At 38.6% G+C, this 19167-nt stretch overlaps 1 protein-coding gene across 45 annotated transcripts in view; it reads left to right on the plus strand.

Moving 5' to 3' along the window:
* nrxn1a (neurexin 1a) overlaps window positions 1-19167 on the plus strand; it is a 1700803-nt gene that overhangs the window by 539353 nt on the left and 1142283 nt on the right. Inside the window, exon 1 of one of the 45 annotated variants that reach the window (XM_059648553.1) lies at window positions 16578-16594. The exons of the other annotated variants lie outside the window; for them this stretch is intronic. The gene's annotated coding sequence lies outside the window, so the exon portion shown is untranslated. Of the gene's footprint in view, window positions 1-16577; window positions 16595-19167 lie in introns of those variants that run through there. 45 annotated transcript variants of the gene reach the window in all.

Genomic DNA, 19167 nt, shown 5'->3' on the forward strand with positions numbered 1-19167 from the left:
GATGACATGTACGATCCGATTGGGATCTGTAAGCTGTAAGTTGCAGGTACTTCTGGAACTTGATCGGCAGGTTTGACATTGTTCCTTGGTTGAATTGTCTTCACATTCTGCTGTGGAACATTGTGCTGCACTTTGTGTTTCCCCTGGGTAATTCAGTGTTCCATACATTCTAGTTCAGTGTAGTTTTGCGAAACATAGTTTGGAAATGCTGACACCAAATATGTCTATATTGAACTCTTTCTTGGTAAGTGAGATAAGCCACATCTCACACGGGATTTGAATGGACCTATTTGGATTTATTGTATAGTTGAGTACCAATCAATGTTGCTGAGTAGCTGCAACAAGTTTGAGCTTATGTGTGTCTACTAGCAGTGCATCAATAGTGTATTTTTTAGGTTAGTCTCAAAGAGATTTTCTGAAGGTGTAGATACAATGATCACTTTCTTAAGGCTTTGTGCAAAGTTGACTGTTCCCCACCTTTGTAATGAAACCTGTCGAAGATCCCTTTATATACAGTAGTCTAAAGCTTATGAATCAGACAGCAATGGCATGCAACATTTAATCTGGTATATCTTTATTATGTGACTGAGCAGTAGCACATTCTCACAAAGCCACTTGTTGCTTAAAAATCTCACATGCCAAGGTGTGTCACCTATGGTCAATCCTTCAACAGATCTGCTGGCACATCTTCAGATTAAGTGATCAAGCTACTCCACTTGGTTGCAGCAGAGGGTTGCTTTTGACGTCTGTCATACACCTATGTCTTGCTGTGACTGTATATTGTATAAGATAAAACCTGTTTTTGACAGCATTCATGCTTTTAAAAACCGGATATTAATGTCACAGTTGCCCTTTTTTTCATTTTTGTGCTTTTGTGGAGAAGCAAGATGACAGAATCAACTGATATCTAAACGTATGTTAGGCCTGTTCATAAATCAAAACCTTTATTGTTTTATTTCTCTGCATTTTGCTAGTTGTTTACTTCGATTGTAACTTCCTTCAGTACCTTTCAAAATCCAATCAGCTGTGGTCATTTTTATTCAGAGAGAAAGGGTACTTATAAAAGGATACTCCTCAATGCTGAAGAAGAGTCATACTGGACTCAAAACGTAAACTCTATTTCCCGCTCCACACATGCTGCCAGAGGGGGGACTGTGTGTCTCCAGCATTCTCTATGTTTGTTGCTGAGAAAGTGTTTCTTCTCCAGCTAACTTCAGCTATGATCTCAAACGACTGATGAGGAATCACTGATATAAAAAGTACACTTCATAACTATCACTGCTACTAGCTACCCGTCCCATTAGCTTTGACTGCCCACTGGCTACCATCTTGACATGCCACAATGACTTGGTTTGTCAGATCAAACACCACTCACTGTGAGTGTGATAAGGGCCACAGGATTCAAAGCGTTAATTCTGTCCTTTCTTCACAGGTGCTGTCAGTCTCATTCTCCAGCAGTTTCAGTTTGTGTTTGAAATGGTTTGAGTGTTTCCCTGTATATTGGGTCAAATGCCGCAAACCAGGAATGACCAGATTTCAGTTGAGACAGATTTCCTGAGACTTACTAACAACTATTCACATTGCTACAATATTTTAGACTTGTTCATAGTTTCAGCTCTGCGCTGAGGTAGCAACTGCTGTTCATACGAGGATGTCAAGTTTCCAAGTCACATTACTATCTTAATGCACACGCCGTCTGTGGCATGGAGTCTCTGCAACAATACTGCAAGTACACTTCTCAACAAAAAAACTGCACATGATTAAAGGAAGGGTGGCCCATAAAATTCTGAGGTACTATTTCTGATCATACAATCTGATGAACTGGAAGTTACACTAAACAGTCAACAAAATAATATTAGATGTTTGTCTTCTCTGAATCTGGACGTTTATACAAGGTTAAGCATGTATTATCACTCCTGCACTTGTGTAGAATAACATTCTGGTTTCACTGTATGATCTTTGGAACTACAGGACAATTTTATTTATAATTTTTACTCCATATTAGTGGAGTGATTTTACGAAATCAGCCTGTGTACGTTGTTTGCATTAACAACGTTTATAAAATATTGTGTTAATGCATTCTGTGGAGTTATATTTAAATTATTCAGAAGAAAATTTTCAACCACTGGCCATCTGTTTCTTGTCTGAAAAGCAGGAAAGATGTAAGTGAAAATCCGCATTGGTGTTGTGCATTCTAGCTCAGGTTATAATAAGACTTGGGTGTGTTAATTTTGCTTTACTTAATTATTGAGTTGCAGCTTGATCCTCAGAAATATTTTTCGTGCTTGAGGTTCGGGTCTTACTTTATTCTCCTGAGTGGTAATGGAGCAGAGTGAGTGGCATGATTGATTGGGAGCAACAATGGGAAGGCACATATACTTGCTGATATCTTGAGAAAAAGCAGCGAGGAGATTAGTTTGAAACAGCTGCTTGGCTATTAAAATCATGTCAGTCAGAAGCAGCCACCTGTGTGCCCTTTTAGGTAAGTGAACAAAATTGCTTTGTGTCTCGACAGAGCAAGAGCACTTGCTGAACATCTTTTCTTTCCTCCCATAAGAGTTCTTCGAATCCTCCCCGATACTTGCAGTATGCAACCTCAGATGGCCTGATCTTTTCCTCATTTTGTTCTCTTTTCCCAACTGTAAGGCCTGGGCTATTATATTGGCAGGCAGATGTGTTTCACATTCCCCCTACCTCCCCTCCCAGTTGAACTCTGCTTTATAATATCTGTTGTTTTTTTAAAGTGGCTAACCGTACGCTTTAAGTGGGGTAATAGCTGTTAAAACAGTGCAGAAAATAATGTAAACAAATACAAATCACTCATAATGGCAGCTCCAATATTGCATAAAGTATCTGCATCTATTGCCACTTTAGCTATGTGGTCTCCATACCTTTGACACTACAGGTGATGCTTTTATTCCAGTTTGTCACCTGTAGTCTCCATGCTCACACCTCTGTTAGCTGTTACCTTGAGCGAGGCTTTAATGCAGATACCAGGAGTAGACATCAGACTTATGTGGATTATGCAGATCACCATATTAGACAAGATAAGAATTAGGAGCTATTTGATACAATCATCATTGATATCATTTTGGCCTCCGTATTCTTACCTGGTCTCCATAACCTTCAACCAATTACTAATTAAAAATCTATCTATTTCCTCTTTAAATTTACTCACTGTCCCATAATCCACTGCACTCTGTGGCGCCATCCATGCAGGTAAGAACCTTTTCTCTAGGTTGTTAGGTGGTGCTACCCCCATTTCATACTTCATCTTGTCCTGTAAGAAAGAGAGACCAATTCCAGTAAATGCACTGAATTACTGTCACCTTTGAATAAGTGTGGGTATGTACAAAACATGGACGTGAGGTTTTCAATATTACTGGATGTGCGAGGTATGAGGTGAAACTATGAATTCGTGAGTCATGATTGACAAACATTATTGGTGTTAGAGATAGTAGGAACAGCTGATGCTGGAAAAACTGAGAAGGTGTAGAGTTGGATGAACACAGCAGGCCGAGCAGCATCAGAGGAGCAGGAAAGCTGACGTTTCAGGCCTAGACCCTTCTTCAGAAATGGGGCCTTATTGGTATGGTATTTTCCCAGACAATTAATCTTGGTATTTTGTGGTACTTTTTCACTTCTAAAGGTCTATGGATCTGGCTAAGGGTTGTTTGATGTAGTTCACTACCACCAGTCCTACTTTATTTCGAGTCAAAGCAATCATCAAGTAATTAATCACGGAGGATATACCAGTTCTTTGGATCGACAGAAATGCACTTTCATAGAACATAGAACAATACAGCGTGGAACAGGCCTTTCAGCCCTCAATGTTGCGCCGACCTGTGAACTAATCTAAGCCCCTCCCCCTACACTATCCCATCATTATCCACATGCTTATCCAAGGATTGTTTAAATGCCTCATGTGGCTGAGTTAACTACATTGGCAGGCAGGGCATTCCACGCCCTTACCACTCTCTTAGATACCAAGAAGGCTTAGTGCATGACAACAATATGTACAACTACATTATGACGATTTTTGCGAGCTTGTCCAGATAGTCTGCTTCCTCTGAAAACTGGAGTAGAACTCCTTGTCTCCAATCACAGACTGGGTCTACCCATTTTATTGGTGCCACACACAATGTAGCATTAACAGTAACCCTTTCTAAACAATTACCTTACACAGCAGTTCATAGTTGAGGCAGTGAATGTGGTAAAATTGGACAATGTTTGAGCCTAGCAACACAGTTAGGGAGTTGGCATTTAAACCTGCATTCCCTGTTGTTGAGACAATATGCAAGATTGTTAAAGCTTTTGTGGCACTATATCCTTAAGGTTGCACTGCTTGCATTCTCTATTATATATTTCTGCTGCCATCTCAGAGTTTGTCTGGATAGAAGTGGATTAAATATCTCTCTCCTCACGTGCACTCTCAAGGTTTCAAGGCAGAAGTTGAAGAAACTTGTAAACACTCGCTGACCTGTTGTGCTATTAGTCAAATATCTTAACAGGTCATACTCTCTCCAACAGTTATGAGTCACTTCCAGCACCTGCTTCAGCCAGACGCACTTTACGCACTGCAAGCTGATGTTATGCAGTACATGCTAGCTTTAAGTGGTGTTAATATTGCATGAATATGGGCCCCCTGCTGAAGAGTACATTATCTTCCAAGCATCTAGCTGGCAAAGCAAAGCTTGCATTCACCAGGACATCAGAGTTGATTGTGTGCTGCAATGTCTATGCCCTTTCCCATGGTCTAACAATTTGCTCCCTTTATGTCTTCATCCAAATAGGCTCATGGAAATTGATTTGCCAATTTGGGTAGAGTAATTCAAGCATTTTTCAACATTGTTGGGCAGATTATTGTGCCTGCCTGCATCTGACTTTGGTTATAACCCGTGGAAATAATCGGAAAGCCATTCTGGAACATTGCTAGGTTTTAGAGGGTAAATGAAGTATAAGAAATGGACGTCTAATTCCAGTGTGGAAACTTATTATCTCTGCATATTATACCAGGTTTAAAAGAACAAACAAGGAAGGTGATAATTACATATGTATCTGCAGCATACAAGAGTCAGAGAGGCAAAGCTGAATTTAGAGACTTATAAAAACAGACTTGAGGGATAAGTTTTGGTTTCAATAATCCAACGTCCATCAATAGAATGATAACTAATTTGTATTTTATATTCTTCTTATTAGAATTTGTTCTTTAATTTCATGTTTTCTATTGCAAATGCAAAACGAAATTCAACTTGTACAATTTTCAATGAAGTCAGTATTAAAGTTTAGTTAATTGAGCAAGCGAGTGAAAAATAGCATTTTTAGTTATTTTAATGGACCTGTTCAGTTGCACTGTAACACATCTCCAGGGTAGGTAGGACTTGATCCCAACCTTGTGGCTCAGAGTTAGGGATACTATTACTGAGTCACAAGAAACAAGTAGCAGTTTTATGTTGCAGCTAACATAATGGTCCATTTTTTAAATTTTAATCCAGACTGAAAATGATTTGAAGTTATAGCCAAGGTAGCCACCTGATTTGCATTGCTGTGCGTTATATCTTCCAATCCCCGTAGAGATGCCATGTCTGCAAAACCTATCAATGGATTTAGGGAATGTGAAAGTCTCCCGTCTCCTATCTCATTAACAAGGCATCCATGACAATAATTTGATAGAGGCAGCTGTTACTTCGAATTGTTTGGACAATGCAGCTTTGGTTAAATTCATTTCCAGGCATAAGCTATTCAGGTCATCTTTAGAATTGAAGGCAAATATCTGTTTTTGAACCCCCAACAGTTCGGGAAGGGAGATCCAATGATAAGACAGCCTTCTGTGTGCTTAAAGTATGTGTTCTCAGTAGAAGTGAGCATAAGGGTTTCAGGAGATGACCCATGTGGGAACCTTCCTGCTTCTGTGTGTTGCTCTCCTCTCTCTCTTTCTTTCTCTCCCTCTGCACAGCTTTCAAGCTTTTGAGCCCTGTGGGCTGTTGTTTGATTTTTCTCCATGTTTTGCATTCAGAGATTTTAAAGTTCGGACTCAACTCCACAGTTGTGTCTTGAGAACAAATGCATCCATTTAAACCACTGTATTCAGCCTGAAGGCATCCATGTCTTCAAACTACGAACTGTGTGCTCTTTTACATGTACTTAGCATTTTTATACTTAAATTGATCTTATTTCTTTCTTTGTTAAACTCAGGAAAGCCTACCCAAGTAGTTATTTAATGATCAGTCATATTAAGTCAAGTAGTCACTGAATTGACAAAATAAAACATGTGTGTCAAACAAAAGCATAAAGAGGGAAGCCACTTAATCACAATGTCTTCTATTTCTTTGTGAAGAGTTTGATTAAGGCAAAGCAATCGGACAGCTGTGCTATCTGTTGTGTGAGGTCTAAAAACATCTGCAGCAGTGAAAATAATCATAGCCCTCAATGTATAAGCCATTGACTCACCTCAAGAATTTGGATAATATCATCAAATGTGCTACAAACATATATTTCTCACAGTCATTGATATCATTTTTGGGACAACAGGGAAATGCTTAGAAACTGAACGAATTGCAGATACTGTAAATCAGCAACAAAAACAGAAGTTACTCGAAAAGCTGAGAGTTAACACTTCAGGTCCGGTGACCCTTCCTCACAACTGCGTTGTGTGAGGGAGATGTGTAGAGCCAGACTTTATAAAAGACCTGAAAGTAAGGGAACACTTAGGAGGCAGTGATCATAATATGGTAGAGTTCAGTCTGCAGTTTGAAAGAGAGAAGGCAAAATTGGATGTAATGGTGTTACAGTTAAATAAAGGTAATTACAGGGGCAGGAGAGAGGAATTGACAAAAATTGACTGGAAGCAGAGCCTAGTGAGAAGACAGTAGAGCAACAATGGCAGGAGTTTCTGGGTGTAATTGAGGACACAGTACAGAGGTTCATCCCAAAGAAAGGAAAGATTATCCGGGGTGGGATTAGACAGCCATGGCTGACAAAGGAAGTCAGGAAATATATCAAAGAAAAAGAGACAGCCTACAAAGTGGCTAAGAGCACTGGGAAATCAGAAGATTGGGAAAGCTACAAAGACAAACAGAGGATAACAAAGAGCGCAATAAGGAAGGACAGGATCAAATATGAAGGTAGGTGAGCTAGTAATATTAGAAATGACAGTAAAAGCTTCTTTCAATACATAAGAAACAAACGAGAGGCAAAAGTAGGCATCAGGCCACTCCAAATTGATGCTGGAAGGCTAGTGATGGGAGATAAGGAAATAGCTGAAGAACTTAATAAGTACTTTGCGTCAGTCTTCACAGTGGAAGACATGAGTAGTATGCCAACAATTAGGGAGAGTCAGGGGGCAGAGTTGAGTACGGTAGGCATTACAAAAGAGAAATTGCTAGAAAAGCTAAAAGGTCTAAAAATTGATAAATCTCCTGGCCTCAATGGGCTACATCCTAGAGTTCTGAGGGAGGTGGCTAAGGAAATAGCAGAGGCTTTGGTTATGATCTTTCAAAAGTCACTGGAGTCAGGGAAAGTCCCAGATGATTGGAAAATTGCTGTTGTAACCCCCATGTTTACGAAAGGATCAAGGCAAAAGATGGAAAATAATAGGCAATTAGCCTAACCTCGGTAGCTGGTGAAATTCTTGAATATATTGTCAAGGATGAGATTTCTAAATTCCTGGAAGTGCGGGGTCAGATTAGAACAAGTCAGCATGGATTTAGTAAGGGGACGTCGTGCGTAACAAACCTGTTAGAATTCTTTGAAGAGGTAACAAGTATGTTCAACCAGGGAAACCCAGAAGATGTTATCTATCTAGACTTCCAAAAAGCCTTTGATACGGTGCTTCACGGGAGGCTGCTGAGCAAGGTGAAGGCATTGGTGTTCAAGGTGAGCTACTGGCTGGGATTGAGGATTGACTATCTGACAGAAGGCAGAGAGTTGGGATAAAAGGCTCTTTTTCGGAATGGCAACCGGTGACGAGTGGTGTCCCACAGGGTTCAGTGTTGGGGCTGCAGCTGTTCACCTTGTATGTTAATGATCTGGATGAAGGGACTGGAGGCATTCTGGCGAAGTTTGCTGATGATACGAAGATAGGTAGATAGGCAGGTAGCACTGAGGAGGTAGGGGAAGCTGCAGAAAGATGTAGACAGTTTCGGAGAGTGGTCCAGGAAATGGCTGATGAAATTCAATGTGAGTAAATGTGAGGTTTTGCACTTTGGAAAAAACAATACAGGCATGGACTATTTTCTAAGTGATGAGAAAATTCGTAAAGCAGAAGTACAAAGGGATCTGGGAGTGTTGGTCCAGGATTCTCTAAAGGTTAACTTGCAGGTAGAATCTTTGATTAAGAAAGCGAATGTAATGTTGTCATTTATCTCAAGAGGGTTGGAATATAAAAGCAACGATGTGCTTCTGAAGCTTTATAAAGCTCTAGTTAGGCCCCATTTAGAATAGTGTGTCCAATTTTGGGGCCCACACCTCAGGAAGAACATACTAGCCCTGGAGCATGTCCAGCGGCGATTCACACGAATGATCCCTGGAATGGTAGATTTAAGTATGATGAGTGGCTAAGGATCCTGAGATTGTACTCATCAGAGTTTAGAAGGTTGAGGGGAGATCTAATAGAAACTTACAAGATAATGTATGGCTTAGAAGGGGTGGACGCTGGGAAGTTGTTTCCGTTAGGCGGGGAGACTAGGACCTGTGGGCACAGCCTTAAAATTAGAGGGGGTAAATTTAAAACTGAAATGAGATGACATTTCTTCAGCCAGAGAGTGGGCTTGTGGAATTCATTGCCACGGAGCGCAGTGGAGGCCAGGACGTTGGATGCCTGATGCCTTCAAGGCAGAGATCGACAAACTCTTGATCTCAGAAGGAATCAAGGGCTACGGGGAGAGTGCAGGGAAGTGGTGTTGAAATGCCCATCAGCCATGATTTAAATGGAAGAGTGGACTTGATGGGCCAAATGGCCTTACTTCCACTCCTCTATCTTATGGTCTTAGTCTGGCAAATACACTTATCTGGTTTTACCAGTTTGCTGAATTCTGGGTACAGGATGCTAAAGATAGCACTTTGGTCACAACACTTGCAGCAAACTGCTAAGATTTCTTAGTTTAAAGAGTTTCAATTTCTGAATATCAGAATCTTTTACAGACATTCACACCTTTAGGAAATGTCAGGTTTTCATTATGACTTTCACAATTTAGCTCTGAAGTATTTCATATTCTACTGGTTGGTATTGTTCGACCAAAACACTGTTTGATCAGTCATACCTGGTAGCCATTTGAGTCATGCAACAACTACTTAATCAGGTATTTAATACAGGAACAGATGTCATGATGATGTGTAAAATAGACTATTGGTTTTTAAATTTCACCATCCAATGTAATAATATGAGACTTCTTTGAGCTGAAATAGCTTGGAAAAGGAACCAAAAAGAATGACTTAAAATGGACACAGCCATTACTTGATCACAAATAACTGCATTTCAATGTGCATTAGAGTTCAGACAGACAAATTGAAATTGACATTTTATCCAAAGGCACCGAAACCAGCCAGAGAACTCCAACAGTAAGTGATGCCATTGATGGTCGCAGGCATGAATTAAATAAGCAGAGTCTCAAGGTGAACTCTTATGTTGCAATTATACTCCAAGGATTTTAAACTGTATTTTCCTTTCATCTTCCTTTTGCACTGGACACTAACCCTGGTTTTCTTTGTTTCTGTAATTAAAATGTAGTTGGCTCATTTCTATCATATTAGTAAGGGTCCAAGAGTGAAAGAACAATTTTATGACCTGCTATAACTGAAAAAAAATGAGGAAGATGCAACATGAAGCGCACATAAGGTTACATTTTGTTTGCAACTACAATAAAACTTAATGGATCCAACCAGAAAGGTTGAAGAAAGGGAAGCCAATTTAACTCTGCTCCTCTACTCATCACAGGAACTCTGATGTGTTTTATTCTGGCTACTGCAGAGTCGAGAATAAAAAAAGGCTTGATAATTTGCAGCATATTTCAATCTGCAACAGTAATCTATTTATCCTCTAATTTTGTAAATTTTAGAGATTACTAAAGTGAAAATTTATGCAATTTACTGGAAAAGAAGCACACATATACTCCCATCGTCCTGTGGTATCAGTTTTAAATTGAGCTCCGCACCAATCATACACTCGTTTATGTTGATCTCAGGAAGGCCTACCATACTAGACATAATTATATTTGGTATAATATTTATGGTACACTGGTCCAATGTAAAATAAAATCCCAAAGCTACTTTTCAAAGCCCAGCACTTCCCTGAACCAAAATACTTCTAAAACTGCAACCATCACTTTTTTTCCAGAGGAACTTGTGACGAGCAATGAATGTTGGCCCAGCAAGTGACACCCACATTTCATGAACAAATAAAAAAAAATTGACTAATTAACCATTATTTGATGTGTGTTGCTAGTGCAGCATAGTTGCTTTGAATGTATTTTAAAAGATTTCTATACATAAAAACAAATTTCTTCTTTGTGGCTGGCAAGGTAATCAATTGTTGCTCCTTCATGACTGAACTTGACAAATTAGTGGTGAGCTGTCTTTTTAAACACAACAGAACAGCTTACAGAGATAATGGGAACTGCAGATGCTGGAGAATTCCAAGATAATAAAATGTGAGGCTGGATGAACACAGCAGGCCAAGCAGCATCCCAGGAGCACAAAAGCCGACGCTTCGGGCCCAGACCCAGCTTACAGTGTCATTTTGCAGCAAAGCTAAGTGTGCCTAGTATCAGTTGTGCATCAGACATGACGGTAAGGATGGCACGTTTCCATGTAAAAGTGGTACAGGTGAATCAGGCAAGCTTTTTTGACAATTGGATCATGTTCATATTTACTGATGCTAGACTTCACTCCGGACTTGATTTGTTAAATTCAAAACCCCAGTTGCCAATCTGGGCTTCAAGTTCATATCTCCAGATCATTGAAATAGGCCACAATTTCTTAAACTGTAATATAATTCCATTGCTACACAAAATTGCCACATAAATGCAAGTACATGTTTATCTAAAGTAAACTGAAAATATGTATTTGTTGAGCAAATGAATATTCCTATTCACTTACCACAAACATATTTGTAAAAAAGATTGCTCCCAGCGTGAACCAATTAATTTAAAAGCATTAAATCATTATCTTTCCTCTTTGTGTTAGAATCTTCAGATTCTCAGTGCAGAATTCAACCAGAAAGGAAAACCAAACTTGAATGAGTGAAATTAAGTTTTGTTTAAGCATTGCATAAATTACATCTTTCTGGATAAAAAAAATCAAACTTTCCTGAGTGAAAACTGAAAAGTCAGAAGAGGCACACAATAGATTTTTCAAGTTGTTGAAACTATGAACATTATATTATTTGCTTTACTTCAGCTCTGTAAATATATTATTTTGATGCACACATTGTGAGGATAATTTTATTCTTCAATTAACTGGTGTTTCCGATAATGAAAAGAATCATCTAACACATGAAACAGTTTCCTTCCTAAATCCGGATTATAGATGTAGATAATTGAACTCAGTATCCATTCACGACCTTTCAGTGAGAGAATGTATTAATCATCAAGTTTAATCATCTTCCAATGTCGATATCTTTTCTTCATTTGCCAAATGTTCGCTGTTAATTGTTGGATACTAATAATAGACATCATTGTGTAGGTATCTGATTGTAAATTAATACTTAACAAGAGAAAACAAGTTTCCAAAAAATATATGAAATATTTCTTATGATCTTGCCAAAGAATAAACCATTTGAATTTCAATGAAATGAGACAATAAATTAAAACAACTGCAGAGAATGCTGGAGAAACTCAATAGGCTTAGCTGCATCTTGAAGAGATTTAGATTTAGATTTTTTTATTGTCATATGTATTCAAGTACAGAATTACAGAAGTATAGTGAAAAATGTATAATGTCATCACAGCCAGCTCCATCGTAGGTACAAAGTATCTAGGTACAAAGTAGTAAAAGAGAGAAACAAAGTTAAAAGTTAAACGTTACAGACCATCATATTTTAAGTAGAAAAAATGAAGAAATAAAGTGACAATTAACATTAAAGCCCTTCTTAATATTAACTCTAAAAATAAAAAAAATCTAAAATTTTAACTGCCTTTCCGGTGAGCTTAGCCATGCTCAAGCCGAATCTGCTCCAATTAGCTTGCTTTCCAGGAGTCCTCGACTGCCTGTTCTCACTGCCACTGAAGATACCAAGAGACCTCCCTCACTACTGGGTCTTGTGGCATTTTCCTCAACTCTGAATGCTAGAGTCCCCACTCTGCACCCAACAAAGTCACAGTGCCATCACTGCTGCCTCCAGAAAGTGCTCGGGCAGGATCATCACCGATGCCCTGCCGAAGGAAAGGACTTTAATAGAACAAAAAGAAAAAGCAAAAGTAAAAAATAAAAGAAAGACCACAGACAGACTCAGGAGCTCGAAAACAGTGCCACTACACCACTGCCATTTTGATACAGAGATAGAATTAATGTTTTGAGTCTGGTATCATTTTTCTTCAGAACTCTCTCTACACAGAAACTTCAGAACTGCTGAGATTCTGCAGAAATCGTTGTGTTTGTTACAGATTTACACCTTTTTTTGATTTTTTTAATGATAACTTAAAGCATACAGTTGCTTTTAATGCTGGCTTAACAGTCTGGAAAGTGCTGCTGTGGACTGTGATCATTTGGCCTGTTGAACACAAAGAGACAAAAGGAAGGGAAGTTAATGGATAAGCATGCAGATGATGCTGCAGCTCTTTGCTTTTCAGCTGTTAATGTTGAACGTGATTCATTTCTAACACGTAAAAGATTCCTGGCTTTTCTCTCGGTCAAGAAGCTACAATTCAATTCTGGTAACATTGTCAATTTTGCAAAACATATTCTATGTACTGATGTAAGGGACAATGTTCCCTTTCCTGGAGGTGTCAAGAGGAGGAAATAATTGGGAAGCTTGATCTTGTAGAGAAACTTGGCCTCCTCTCACTAATTCACCAATTGTTCTCAACAAGAAAGTAATAAGAGTCCTTCTTGGCCATTGACTAATTAAGACCCTTACGTAGCTTCTTAAAGGCCTCAATTCCTCGTCTCCCTGAATATCTGCCTCCCAGAATATGTGAAAGATGGCTGGTTTCTGACTGGATAACCACAGTGATCTGCTTCTGAATTAAGAGAGGAAACCCAAATGTAGGGAGCAATTTAAGGCACAGATGGTGGAAGAGGAGCTGAATCCTGAAAACCACTCCATATCCTCACCACCACCTCTCCTTATTCCCCATCACCCAATGATCCCAACCTATGACAAGAAGATAAAGAAGGTTGACTTGCATGCTGCTGCATTTCCAACAAGTTGTCCTGGACCAACAGGCTTCAGGACAAAGAAGCTGTTGGCCTGGATCACCACCGAACCTTGGCCTGCATCACTTGTCACTTCATGAATGAAGTGATTAATGGTGCTAGAGAATTTTGTTCAGTTTTGGGGATGGCAAGTCAGTCACCACTCAACCTGCTTAATCTCGCACTTAAACCAAATATGATAAAATCCCAGTGCTGAAACAGGCCAGTTGGCCAACCAGTTCACGCTCACACACTGGTTTTGTTTCCGTAACAAAATTCTCCATCATGAGCAATGCTGAAGACATAATATCTTTTTAAATGATATGCTGCATTCATGTTCTTATTGTCAAGATAGCTATGCTTGTTTCCATAACGGTCAAGAATTGCCTGCTTTGAAAACTTAGTTTAAAGTGACAAATTTATAACTTATTTTATAGTTACTGTGCCTTCTGATCCATAAGTCTGTAAGTCAATGTATTATTTGCCTTTTAATGTATTGATAACTTTTTAAACATAATCATTTTATATTAATGTGTGACATCTAGTCGTGTCATTGCCCTGTGTGTAGAGTTTGGTGCACAGTGATAACGTGGCACAGAATACATTACATGACAGGTTTTAACAGTCTCCAGTTAGATGTTACCATTTTTAGGAATAATACTCAACATAAATGGCAAAATATCGCTCAACAGAAACATTACAATGGCATGCATTTCAAAAAAATCATAATGTTGAAAGATGTATGTGTTCACAAAATAAATACTATATTTGAATTTTAGCATTTGATTGCAAGTGGACAGTACAGTCTATGATAACATTCTTTGGACAGAGCAGTGCAGGTTCTGTGGGAATACTGTCAAACAGATGCTAGACTCCTTCCTGAAGCCTACTCCACTAGCATTCAGGTAAACATTTGCAAAATGAAGAAGAATGAACATTGTGGATGGATGGTTAAAGGGCATCTCTCCTCCAAGTCTGACTTCCTCAACTCTCAAATGGCCAAAGCCCAAGGAGAGGGCATAGGAAATGATTCAAATAAATTCTTAATCCTTCCATGTCATGCAGCAACATCCACATCAATAACTCGAAAGTGCCTGCTACTAATCATTCAAAGTGACAGCAGTTTGGCAGTCATATTTTGAGTCACAACATCTTGGTGATATGGAGTGGGAGCAGAAAAAGCAGTAAGTACTCCATTCTGGATTGCAGTACTTGGTGGAACATATTGTTCTGTGAGTTGAACTATGCATGGATTGAGAATGTGCGTGTTCCGTCAAATGAAAACCCATAAAAGAGCTAAGTTATGTAGCTAGTGGAGATCTGAAATAAAAACAGTGCTGGAGAAAATTAGCAGGCAGAGTTAACATTTCAAATACAAAATGCTTGTTCTGGGAACTGAAGGGAGCTGGAAAATGACTGATTTTATACTGTTGAAAAGGGGCCAGTTGGATAGATGGTGGAAAAGAGGAAAAGACAAACAGAGAGATGTAGATACATGTAACTTGTTAATCGAGATATTAATGACAGAAAGTAAATCAGCTCTGAGAATATACCCATGCAAACAAACCTCGGAGTGGGGAAATGGTATAATCAAAATGGATGACAGTGTTCATGCCTTGAAGTTATACAATATGTAAACAATATGTGCTAATGTCAAGCTATTCAGTTGCAAAGAATGGCATGCTTCCATCAGTGTGTCATGCTTCAAATGTCTCAACTTAAAATGAGACCTTTATAGAATCAGGCCAAATGCATGTCTCTTAAAGGTATACTGACATACTAATGTACATACATGTCAACATAAGAGAAAAGCCCAAACTGATATATGAGGTTGTAGTCAGACATAGGTTGTAAATTTGATAATTATACAAACAAATAAAACAGAGATTATGAGATGACTAATTCAAATCTCAATGGAGATGTGAAGGTTTGACAACTTGTCCTGATCCAGTGACTGTTTAACTCTCAGAAGAAGAACATATCATTCTCTAATTCACTGTTTGACAGCTTGGATGTCTGGCTGCTGGTTGCTGATGCTCAACATCATCACACAAACATCATCATCAGAGTGTTCTTTGTCATTCTCTTCATGCATACATTGGGATTACAATGTGATATATGTCAGTCCCCATTTAATACAGGTCTTTAAACAATTTGCCGGTGAAACACTGTGTGTTGTCAGATAATATCTGTTCTGGAACCTCAAATAAAATGAAAATAGCAGTTATTGTGACAGCAATGTTACACTCTTAGGTTGTCAAGTCATCAACAATAAGAGCTTCACAGAAGTTATTAGTCACAAAGATATAATCTTCTCCATGCACTCTGAATACTTCTGTTGTGTATTCTGTCCTAGGATTGGATAGAACATCATATTGATCTGGAGACTCCTTCCATTGCTCGGTTGATATGTTTGGTATGCAACACATGCTTTTATGATTAGATAAATATTCTGATTCATCCTTGACTAGTACACAGAATGTGTTAGCCGTTTATGCATTCATTATCCATATGTACATAATATAATCAAAATGGAAATTGCTGGAATAACTGAGCAGGCCTGGCAACGCCTGTGGAAGGAAGGCAGAGTTAACATTTTGGGTCCAGTGATCCTTTTTCAGAAGTCATGCTGAGTTATTTCAGCAATTTCTGTTTTTGTTTCTGATTTCCAGCATCCGCATTTCTTTGTTTTTATTTGTCCCTAGCATAACATGGTCATGATACCTTGATGGAGAGCTTTTGGTCTTAGGAAACATTTGTCTTTGAAAATGACTTGTTGCAATGTCTGTATGGCCAAAATAAGCAAATGTCTTTGAGCAACTTTTTAAATCCTGTGACACCATCCCTGGATTATTGTGTTTTGCATCTCTTGTAGTTGATCATCTTTGGCAGATGTCAATTGCAGATACTCGCTGTAAGCCCTGGCCGAAGTGGAACAGAATAATTTTGAGAATATCTTGAACTGCATAGCCAAGATCATAATGTGTTCATTGAGAGTAATATCCAGGTCTTGGTGTGAGTTGGGTTATTTTAATAACAAGTCAGATGTGCCATCTGGTACCTGGCTTATATTTCAAATCAAAGCCATATCCTTGGACCTTGACAGGTACACATTGCAAACATGGCACCACTCTCATTCAAGATAGTAAGAACTGCAGATGCTGGAGTCAGAGACAATAGTGTGAAGCTGGAGAAACACAGCAGGCCAGAAAGCATCAGAGGAGCAGAAAAGTAGACATTTCAGGTTGGGAACTTCGTCATAAGATTTTTTGTTAGTTTATAAATGATCATTTCTCATAGATTATGATCTCTTTCAATGGTGACCTTCTTAGCAAATATGTAGGTGTTAAACCATATACTGAAAAATATGAAATATGAAAATATGAAAGACCAAATGTCTTGTACTTTATTTTGGAGTATTTGCATACACAGATGGCAGGGCTTTTAAACCAAAAGCAATAGTTTTATTTTGTCCTGCAAAGACAAACACCAAAGCCATTTTTTTGCATTGCATCCACGCTAAGAATTACGCTTTTCCTATGATTGTAGTAAGCAAGGTTTTACTGACAGAATCTACTTGGTGGAATGAAAGACATATTGTTGATTGTCTTGTCACACATGGAGGATGTTCGTCTTGAGTAAATCTCTCAGCAGAGGTACCTTTTCTGTGAATTTGGGGATAAAAGTGAGTGAAAACTGAAAAATCACCATCAATTTTTCGGATTCTGTTTACTCTGTGGAGGCTAGAGTTTGGAGTCACATGTAAGCCAGGCCTGGTAAGGACATTGGTGAGCCGGATGGGTATTTATGACAATCAAAGACAATTACTAGTCATCATTAGATTTTTATGTTTAATTTAAATTTCACTGTCAGACATGGTGGGATTCAATTCCCAAGTCCCCAGAACATTACCGAGTCTTTCACTATGAGTTTTGTGACAATTTCACGAGGCCATCGCCTCCCCCTGCTGAGGTTTGTGTCATTCAGGACACATTGTGGCAGTATTTTGGTGCTAGCTCCAGAGTCAAAGTTGCAATGCAAGATGCCTGAACTCATACAAAGGTCATACACTGGCAGAAAAAGTGCTTGTCCAGGATCCTGAAATGGTGAGAGCGGTGGCAGAGATGCAATGATCAACAATTGTAAAAACTGTTCAGTATGTTGCTTGGTATGTGAACTGTCTGGTATGATTCCTGCCTGATTTGTCATTAAAGTTTGAACTTGTATGCAAGCTTACTTAAAAATGTGGAATGGTATTGGGCCTCAAAAGAGGAAGTAGCTTTCACTGGACACATTACCATTATTGACATACAACTACATGAGTGGGAAGCTAACTTAGCAATGAAAGGTCAGTGGACAGAACTGATTTGTATTTGCATCCAGGACACAAACTAAATGACACTGCAGTTAGATTGAGAAAGAGTATATCTGGCTATTGTTTTTACTTGTGAGTATTTTAATCAAGACCTGTTTTAGTATTCAGAAAGTTACAGTAGAGTTTGATGAGCTACTACTACGATGCATCTTCCTTAAACTGTCTCTATTCATTCCAAAGCATCTGTCGAAAATATTATTTCATTTGCAGACATTTCATCTAGAAATATAGTCAAGGTAAATTGAAAAAAAATTACTAGCTTCTGTCAAGAGCAGCACTCCCTGTGAAGAAAGTAATGGATGTATCATAGACACAGCATGCTCTGGATGTCATTAGGCCATCAGCGACATTGAATTTTAAAGACAAACATCTTTCTGATATCAAAGAAACTTCTTCACAACAAGATGCAACTCTTCATTTCTGCACAGTATAATAATGAAATGATGGCCTGAAAGGATTAAGGAAATACCTGTTGCTGTAAGAGATAATTTGAACAATACCTATGATATGATTGTCCAAGATGTCAACATATGCACCAGAAACAGAGCCATTATCCCAAATAGTACTAGAATAGGAATGATGATGTGTATCCATGCAAGCAATCGGCGATTGAGTCTACCATGAGAAAGGTAAGAGAAAGGCTCAATTGGCTCAACAATGAGAAATGAGATTAAGCCCTACATAAACCAGCACAGTGCTTGCAATGAATACCAAACTCAACAAACTAAAGAACTGCTTAAAACATATGGGATCCCAGGTCATGCATGAAGTTTGGAGCTGAACACTTCACTCTTGCAGGGACTAATTATCTTCTCACTGTTGATTATTATCCTGACTACTGGGAATTAGATAAGCTGATTCCTGTGACTACAGTGAATTTATAGGACAGCTGAAAGCATACTTCAGACATTGTGGCATTCCTGAGATTGTACTGTGTGACAATTGTCCTGAATTCATGAGTGAATAATTCAGGAACTTTGGAAATTATTGGGAAACTCATGCAAAACCCCCACATCATCCTTAGTCAAATGGAAAGTCTGAGGATCATAAAGAAATTGAGCAAATCCAGCACAGACTTGTAGATGACAATCCTAAAGTCATGAAGGTATGGAAAGTTGTCCATTCCAATGAAAATGTAATGCTGCACCAAAACTACTTGTACAATAACAAAAAAAAACTGAAGCCAAAAGTAGTAACCGGCATGAATGACAACAATAAACCAAAGCCAAACTATTATGAATTTTTGAAAAAGCTGACTTATATAGTCATATGAAAAGCAATGATTCATCCCAATGATGTATTATTTCGTCCAACTTACATAGTTCCTTCTACACACTGCTCCAATGAGATTTAGAGAATAAAATTGTAATCTATGAACATTGTGAAGTTTAGTGAAACAGCATAGTTCCCAGTGCAGAGTTAGTGATCACGCTGTCCATTTA

Source organism: Stegostoma tigrinum, chromosome 9 (assembly GCF_030684315.1).
Source record: "Stegostoma tigrinum isolate sSteTig4 chromosome 9, sSteTig4.hap1, whole genome shotgun sequence".
Classification (NCBI taxonomy): domain Eukaryota; kingdom Metazoa; phylum Chordata; class Chondrichthyes; order Orectolobiformes; family Stegostomatidae; genus Stegostoma; species Stegostoma tigrinum.